Raw genomic sequence first — 9377 nt, forward strand, 5'->3', positions numbered from 1 at the left:
TCTGTTCTCTGTGTCTGCATCTCTATTCCTGCCCTGCAAATAGGCTGATCTGTATCATTGTTTAGAGTTCAGAACATCAAGTTCTTGAAGAGGAGACACAACATCATAACGATATCCATTTCCCCTAAGATAATCTATACAAATTAACATGATTGCAATAAAAACATCAATAGGATTTCTTTGTGAAATAAACAAGCTATGCATACTGAAAAAGCAACTGTCAAGACTAATTAGGAGACCTCTGAAAGGAAGAGTTGAAATGAGTGGAAATTAGTCTAGCAAGAAATCTAAAACTAGCTAGCCAGAAAAATAAGTTTACTGTTTTTTTGAACGAACAAGCGCTTTATTTGCCCACAGTCCAGCTGGGGCTTACTGGGCTTTGCAAAGGGCATGAGGGGCTCTTCCAAACCAGGTGCAACTTTTCCTTGAAAAGTCTTCCCTGTAAAACTACAATAACTCAAACAGTGCGACAAGATACATAGACTGGCAGAGCAAACAGAGTAAAACATCAGTAGAGTAGGAATCGGAATTTGGTAGATAAAGGGGCATTTGTGATCAGGAGAGAAAAGATGGAGTTTTCAATAAATAGCATTAAAACAAGATAATAATGAATCTACATCTCTCACCTCATCTCTCTCACCCAAAACAGTCCAGATAAATGAAAGATTTTAATATTTTAAAAATTTAATATTAAAAATAGTTTAAAAGTTTTAATAATAAAAACAATTTTAATACTAGAAAATAACATGGTAGATTTTTCCCCCTTATCATCTCTTGAGGGCTTCCTATGTAGCTCAGTTGGTAAAGCATATGCCCAGAGCGTGGGAGACCTGGGTTCAATTCCTAGTTAGGGAAGTCCCCCTGGAGAAGGAGATGGCAGCCCACTCCAGTACTCTTGCGTGGAGAATCCCATGGACAGAGGAGCCTGTTCACATGACAGCTCATGGGGTCGCAAGAGTCGGACACGACTGAGCACTAAGCTTATCATCTCAGAGTGGGACATCCCTTTCTAAGCATAACACAAAAATTCAGAGGTGGAAAAAAAGGAGAAAGAAAATGTTAACTCCAATTACACAAAAAAATTTAAATGATGGCATACAAAAGACAAATGACAAACTAGAAAAAATAGATACTTACGCCAGTGAACTTCTTCATAAGCTTCAGTTCTATAAGAAAAAGTACAAAACCTCAGTACAAAACTATGCAAAGGATATGGACAATTAGTTCAGGAAAAGAAATGGACCTTGAACATAAGAAAAGCTTCTCAGTAACACTCATAATAGGAGAAATGCAAATTAAAACTACAGCAAGGTAATATTTTGTTATTTATCAGGTTTGCAAATTCATGATGTCTCAGAAGACAGTCTAGATATGTCCATGGGGCTGTCAGGCTTTTGCTTAATGACTGGTGAGAGTGTAAATTTACACAACCAATATGGAGGGCACATTGACAAGATCTGTTGATATTAGTCGGAGAAGGCGATGGCACCCCACTCCAGCACTCTTGCCTGGAACATCCCATAGATGGAGGACCCTGGTGGGCTGCAGTCCATGGGGTCGCTAAGAGTCGGACACAACTGAGCGACTTCACTTTCATTTTTCACTTTTATGCACTGGGGAAGGAAATAGCAACCCACTCCGGTGTTCTTGCCTGGAGAATCCCAGGGACGGGGGAGCCTGGTGGGCTGCCGTCTATGGGGTCGCAGAGTCGGACACGACTGAAGCGACTTAGCATTGACATTAGTAACACGTTTACCTTTGACCCGGTGATTCTACCTGTAGAAATTTATCCTAAAAATATGCCAGAACAAGTCCAAAACAATGTATATTTACGATTAGTCCTTGTAGCACTCTTGTGATGACTAACGTTTTAAGAACAGCCTGAATAGAGTCAACTTGGAGATGGTTTAATCCATTTTGGAAATTCCATGCAATGGGATACAATGCAGCCAAAAAAAAAGTAACAAAGAGCTTTCTTGTGCTAAATTGTAACAAATGAAAAAAAATCCTACATATAAAGTGGGCTGTGCTATTTGCTTGAAACTTGAGCATATTTAAAATACCACTGGGAGAATACAGAAGGAATTGGTGTCTAGGGTTGCCCATGGGGAGGAGAACTGGGGGAAGGAGGTGTACATTTCACCGAAGCCCTTTCATACATTTTGTACCATGGGTATTTATTTTCAAAAAGAAATTAATTAAAAAATGGAAGCGTGCAAGTGGGCACTTTTCTGGTCTCCTTGGTGAAGTGCCCCTGGGTGAGGACACTGTGTGCCCTTCTAAGGCCAGAAGATTAAGATCTTAATTGCTGTTTACCTCAAAACTGTTTTCTCTACTAGGAGAGCTGGTGAAAATGCAATGATAAAGTCAGAGAAGTAGTACCTAATCCTGTGAGACATTTTCCAGCTGAGCTTTATAGGTTCACATTCTCATTTCTTGCTCTATGTGCATATAGATGTGTCCAGACATGTCATAGGATAAATCCCATCATCTGCTGAGGACCCCAAAGGCGCTGCATTAAGTGTTTTCTATTTCATATCTGCTTGTTAATTCATTTTGCTAATGCAAAGCTCAGGGAGACCAGTATTTTTTTTTATTATAATTAACTGTTGAATGAATGAATGATCTTATTACTTTGAGATTAGGGAGAACATTTAAAAATAACTGTGCAAACCACATGTGACAAAGTCCCAATTAACAAATTTCATTATATAAAATTGGTCACTCATAAGAAACAGTACAGTGATCAGGAATTTTCCTACTGCTGTTGATAACATGGTTTGAGAACTTAAATAAGGAAGAGAAAAATGTTCCCATAATTATTAAAAACAAATCAACTCAACAAGAACATCATAAACTTTAATTAGAGTAAGAGAACTTGCTTAAACTTGGAATACATGGATAAACTCATAGACCTTTCTGTGAATTGTTGCAGAATGACGTGCTATGTTCAAATATATATAAAACAAAGCCAAGAACAACAGAGCATAAAATTATTTGAAAACCAGTCCATTTGTCACATGAAAGGTTTTCACTATATTAATTAAGGCAGTACATTGTTCTTTACCTTTTAAAAAAACAGGGAAGAATAAATTAGATGGTATCTTCTATATCCTGTAGAAGAGACCAAGCTTTTCATCAATAATGTGAAACATGTAAGATATCCTAGAACTGCTCATCCTTGTGTCGGAGCAGAATACTCACATTCCATGAGGTGGTGTTTTTCTTGACCCTTAGGGAGGCAAGTTTAAACATCTGCCATGGAAAGAGGGCAACTTCTTTTTGCAAATGATCACAGTCTTTCTGAAGTCAACACTGAGGTTTCAAGAGCAGAGAGTAACTTGATATCCGAAGACTCTTGGGCAGCATCTAATAGAAGTTTAGCAGAGAGAAACTGGACTCATTTTGTCTCATTCGATGAATCAGAGAATCAAAAGTTGATCTGTCTTCTATCGGCACAGAATAAAAAGCACCTCCTGCTGTTGGCCTGTTGAGAAGATCTGTTTAGACACACGCTAGTACCAAGGACACGGCGGCTCCTGCAGGTCCCATCTGGGGCTGCGGGGGCAGGAAGCTCTCCGAGGCTGGCTTAGAGCCTGGATGGTTCCTGAAATTCCCTGTTCTGCACCTGTAGCCAGTATGCTCATGGCCAGGTGTGGCAGAGACCCACTGTCAAGGGCCAGAGGAAGTCACCAGCTTCCTCTTGGACTGTCCTGGATGCAGAAACCCAGACAGGAATGAGTCTGTGCAGGAGGACACAGCTGAGAGCCGGGGTTCCCTCAGGATCAGTGGGTGATGGACTCATGAGCCAGGCCATGAGGAATGGGGCTGCTCTTTCCCACACCCCTGAGTCATGGACCACTTTGAAATTAAAGTTAACTGGAAAAGAGGAGAAGTGTCTAGGAGAAACAGGAACACCAGGAGGAAAGGTTAAAAGACTTGGGCAGGTTCTCTGATGCTGCCACTGTTCCTGAATCCTCACTAACGTGGCCCTGACCTGCCTAATTCGTGAGGCTCGCTGGCTTTTAAGATGTAATTTTATCATATTTTCATCAATAGGGGACTAGATAAGTCAGTTTAGAAATAAGCCATGAAATGAAGTCGCTCAGTCGTGTCCGACTCTTTGCGACCCTGCGGACTGTAGCCCACCAGGCTCCTCCGTCCGTGGGTCCTCCAGGCAAGAATGCTGGAGTGGGTTGCCATTTCCTTCCCCAGAAATAAGCCATAGAACCCAGCAATTCCACTTCTAGGTGTATATTCAGGATAAACATAAATGTACATCCAGACAAAAAAAAAAACTTGCATATGGATGCACAAAGCAACATGACTCAAAATAGCTAAAAAGTGGAAACTGTCCAAATGTCCAACTGGTGAACAGAAAAATAAAATGTGATCTATCTGTGCCATGAAATATTATTTGGCAATAAAAAGGAACGAAGTACTGACACATGCTGCAACAGCAACGAACCGTGAAAGCACCACGCCAAATGAAGGAAAACAGCTACAAAGGACGGGTCACACAACTCTGTGCATCTGAAATGTCAAGAACAGGCAAATCTACAAAGGAAGAAAGGAGATTAGTGGTTGCCTTGGGTTGATGTAGGGGACTGCTGCTGCTGCTGCTAAGTCGCTTCAGTCCTGTCCGACTCTGTGAGACCCCATAGACAGCAGCCCACCAGGCTCCCCCGTCCCTGGGATTCTCCAGGCAAGAACAATGGAGTGGGTTGCCATTTCCTTCTCCAATGCATGAAAGTGAAAAGTGAAAGGGAAGTCGCTCAGTCATGTCCGACTCTTAGTAGACCCCATGGACTGCAGCCCACCAGGCTCTGCCGTCCATGGGATTTTCCAGGCAAGAGTACTGGAGTGGGGTGCCATCGCCTTCTCCGATGTAGGGGACTGGGGCATGATAATTAAGGGATAGCTTATTTGGGGGTGATAAAAGTGTTTTATAGTTGATTGTAGTGATATTTGTGAAAATCTGTAAACATACTAAAATCCACTGAACCCTGGACTTTAAGTGAGTGAATTTTGTGGGATATGAATTGCATTTTAATACTATAATATAGGTAAACAATGGAATACTATGCATCTGTGAAACAGAATGAGGAAGCTATTTGTGTTGTTGTTGTTGAGTCACTAAGTCATATCTGACTCTTTGAGATGCCCACGGACTGTAGCCCGCCAGGCTCCTCTGTCCAAGGGATTCTCCAGGCAAGAATACTGGAGTGGGTTGCCATTTCCTCCTCCAGGGGATCTTCCTGGCCCAGGAATCAAACCTGCATCTCCTGCATCTCCTGCATTTGCAGGCAGATTTTTTTTTTTTTAAACCACTGAGTCCCTGGGAAGCTGAAGCACTCCAAGATGCTTTGCTGAATGAAAACAGCCAAGAAGAGAGTATGTTACCACCTATGTAACAAAGTAGGAGGAAAAATCATGCAGTTTTTTTGTTGTTGTTCATATGGGCATTGAAGAGCCCCTTTAAGGATGCCTGAGAAAGTAAGAGCAGGAGGAAATTGCGGAGCTGAGAACTGGCTAGAGGGAGGGCAGGTTGGGAAGAATTCTTACTATATATTCCTTATGAATATAAAGAAGTTCAGGGGGCACAAGTGGTAAAGAATCCTGCCAATGAAGGAGACTCGGGTTTGATCCCTGGGCCAGGAAGAGCCCCTGGCAACCTACTTCAGTGTTTCTTGCCTGGAGAATTCCATGAACAGAGGAGCCTGGCAGGCTGCAGTCCATGGAGTCACAAAGAGTTGGACACAACTGAATGACTAAGCACACACACGCACTTTCCAACTGTGTTAAACACACCCATTCATGTAAATCTGAGGCTTCCCTCATAGCTCAGTTGGTAAAAGAATCCACCTGCAATGAGGGAGACTCCAGTTCAATTCCTGGGCCAGGAAGATCCGCTGAAGAACGAATGGGCTACCCAGTCCAGTATTCTTGGGCTTCCCTGGTGGTTCAGCTGGTAAAGAATCCACCTGCGATGCGGGAGACCCTGGGTTCGATCCCTGGGTTGGGAAGATCGCCTGGAGAAGGGAACGGCTACCCACTCCAGTCATTCTGGCCTGGAGAATCCCATGGACTATACAGTCCATGGGGTCACAAAGAGTCGGACACGACTGAGCGACTTTCATTTCAGTTCATGTAAATCTTGGTCAAAGTTCTGCTCTTGCTGTCCTGGCTGTGGGATGCCTGGACCCTGGCACCTCCAACTTTGCCCCAGAGTTCGGGGTTTTTAACACCGACCATGAGAGGTGAGAAGGGGCTGGAGATCCTTCATGATCAAGGGCTAATGGCAGTGACGAGGGATGTAAGTCAGTGCTCTGGTCCCCGATGCACCCTTGTGTAACCCTGGGCAAGTCCCCACCCACCCTGTAGATTACTCACCTGCAAGGTGGAGAATCAGCAGGATCAATAACCTCTGATCCCAGGGAGACAGGGAGGAAGCCCAGGGCGTAGGGAAGAGCTACTCCTCCTGGAGGTGTCTGAACAGGAAGGCTGCCAGCACCGGCTGCCCCAGGACAGGGAGGACACATCCAGGCCCCTGGAGCCCAAGAGGTGGAGGCTTGGGAGCGTGCATCAGCTGGGAAGTCAGAAGTTTTGGCAGGATGTCGGCATGGGATGTGGGAAGAAATGAACTCCGGAAAAATAGGGGAGGTGCAAGGAAAGGGGGGCTTTGGTCTCATCCATGCCATCAAGGGGCACTTACATTAGGAAACAGCTCTGTGCCAGGCAACTCATTGGAAAAGACCCTGATGCTAGGAAAGATTGAAGGCAAGAGGAGAAGGGGACAGCAGAGGATGAGATGGTTGGATGGCATCACCAACTCGACGGACATGAGTTTGAACAAACTCTGGGAGATAGTGAAGGACAGGGAGGCCTGGCCTGCTGCAGTCCATGGGGTTGCAAAGAACTGGACAGGATTGAGCAACTGAACAACATGCACTTTCCTCCTGAGTCCCCCTCTTAGAACCCATGAGAGGCAGGAGTACCATCCTCATTTAAAGGGGCTCAGAGAAGAGACCTGCCTGATGTTACACAGCTCCTGAGTGCCAGAGGTGGGTAGTCTGGCATCAAAGGAATCTCCTTCCACACCCTGAATCCCACCTTCAAGCTGGACCCAGAGTCCCAAGAATTCTCCTGATTGCTTGCCGTATAGGTTGAATTGTAGATGGTCCCTGCTGAGATATAACCATGACCTTGAAGCCCTCCCATAGTTAGCTGAAATTAAACTATGATGTTAAAAGTCAAGGTAATGTATATCCTTCAGTAAAGGTGACTAGAGGGGGCAGAAAGGGAGCTCTAAAGTGCTGGCCATGTCCTGGTTTCAGGGGTTTATTCGATTTGGGACACTTCCTAGAACTGAGTTCACTTTTCAGTATGTATGTTATATTGTTGTTGTTCAGTCACTCAGTCGTGTCCACCTCTTTGCAACCCCATGGACTGCAGCACGCCAGGCTTCCCTGTCCGTCATCATCTCCCGGAGTTTGCTCAAATTCATGTCCATGTTTGTTATACTTCATTGCAAACCTCACCTTGCTGTTTAACATGGAAAGCCTTTATAGGCGATGCGAAAATAAAGTTGAAAGTTTTGAAGGTTTACCTAGAAAAATGCAAATGCTGTTTTTTAAAAAGGGTTCTATATTCCATTATGGCTATGGGCACATGATACCATCTAAGGAAAAAGTGCCCTGTGCCTGGGGGCAGGGGGTGGTCAAGATCACGGTCACAGGGTCTGGGCAGTGTTTGTCATTCCCAAATGCTTACATAACAGCAAAACGTACCCCAACGTGGGCCAAGAATTTCCTTCCCTCTTGGGTCTGTCTCCTCTGGCCTTCTGGTTCAGTCTAGCTGAATACTGACCTCAAGGCAATCAAGTGAAACCACTCACCCAGTAAATGTTTATCTGAGCTACAGATCTGGGGAGAAGGACCCCGGTACCCTCTAGCTCTTTTGACATTAGAATCTGAACTCTCTCAGTGGGCCATGACTTTTTATTTTTGTCCCTCACAGAACCCGTCAGATCAGAGGATGGCTAAATTGGGAGCCAAGGTGGCGGTGACATGTATTTGACTCTCCAAAATAAAAAGAAAACAAACCAATGCTTTTGCATTTCAGGGGACCAGAAGGAGAATTTAAAAGTGTCATTAAATAAACACCCATATCCACACTTGACCTTCTTTCTGAGGAGTATTTTCTGAGGGTGTAAAGAAGAGCCCACCAACCAGTTCTGACATCCAGCACCACCAGAGAACATTAAAACTGATGCCTGAGTTCAATGGCCAAGAACACAGATTCCAGACGTGTCTGCCTTTTCAGGGGGTACAGCCTCCCAGAGAATTTTAAAAAGATGTTTTGCGTGTTTCTAAAAAATCTTGAATGTATAGGTCACTCCTGCATTTCCTTTCACCTTCACTGGTGTCTTCTAGCATGGAGGTCACTGCTGTGTCCAGGGAGATGCAGAGACGAGCTCAAAGCCTTTGGAATTGGAGGACCCAGGTTCTAGCTGGGGCTTTGTCACTTACTAACTGAGGGACTCCGGGCAAGTTACTTCATTGCCCTGAACCTCGGTTGTAAACAAAGGATGATAAATTGTGATGCCATGAGGGACTCCAAGGGGCAAATACAGTCCCATCTCATCTTCTCCCAGTTAATTCCTTCAGTCCTCAACTGCTTGGTTCACAGCAACTCCCATATTTCTTTCCCGCTTAAGGCCTCCCAGGTTGACCAGGAGTCCCAGGAACTTTGTCCAGAGTAGGGAGAGGGCAGCCTGACTTCCTCCACCAAGCCCAGAGGACCCGGAAACAACCTCTGCTGCTGTTGCCTCCAGCTGCCACATGGCGCCGCTGTTGAACACAGTCCTGGCATAGTTATAGAAGACCATGAGCAAATCTTCAAAGACAAAAAAAAAAATGAACCCAAGGGATTTCCTGGTGCTCCAATGGCTAAGACCTTGGGCTCAGAATGCAAGGGGGCCTGGGTTTGATCCCTGGTCAGGGAAACTGTGATAGAATCTACATGCCCCAACTAAGAGTTCACATGTACTAAGTCACTTCAGTCGTGTCCCACTCTTTATGACCCCAGGAGCCCACCAGGCTCCTCTGTCCATGGGATTCTCCAGGCAAGAATACTGGAGTGGGTTTCCATTTTCTTCTCCAGGGAAGAGTTCACACGCTGCAGCAAAAAAATGATCTGTCGTGCTCCAAATCCCACACCGGAAAACTGACACTTAAGACTGCTCTCCTCTGCTCCCACTCTTGTTCCTTAGCTTCAGGCCTGCTGAGGTCAGACGCCACCGTCACAAGCCGAGAAGAGAAGCGGAAGAGATGTGATGGGGGGAAGAAGGCCGCCCCACTTTCCCACCGCAGTTC

Source organism: Bos grunniens, chromosome 1, assembly GCF_055505025.1.
Source record: "Bos grunniens cultivar Pamir isolate PY7600 chromosome 1, Bosgru_T2T1.0, whole genome shotgun sequence".
Classification (NCBI taxonomy): domain Eukaryota; kingdom Metazoa; phylum Chordata; class Mammalia; order Artiodactyla; family Bovidae; genus Bos; species Bos grunniens.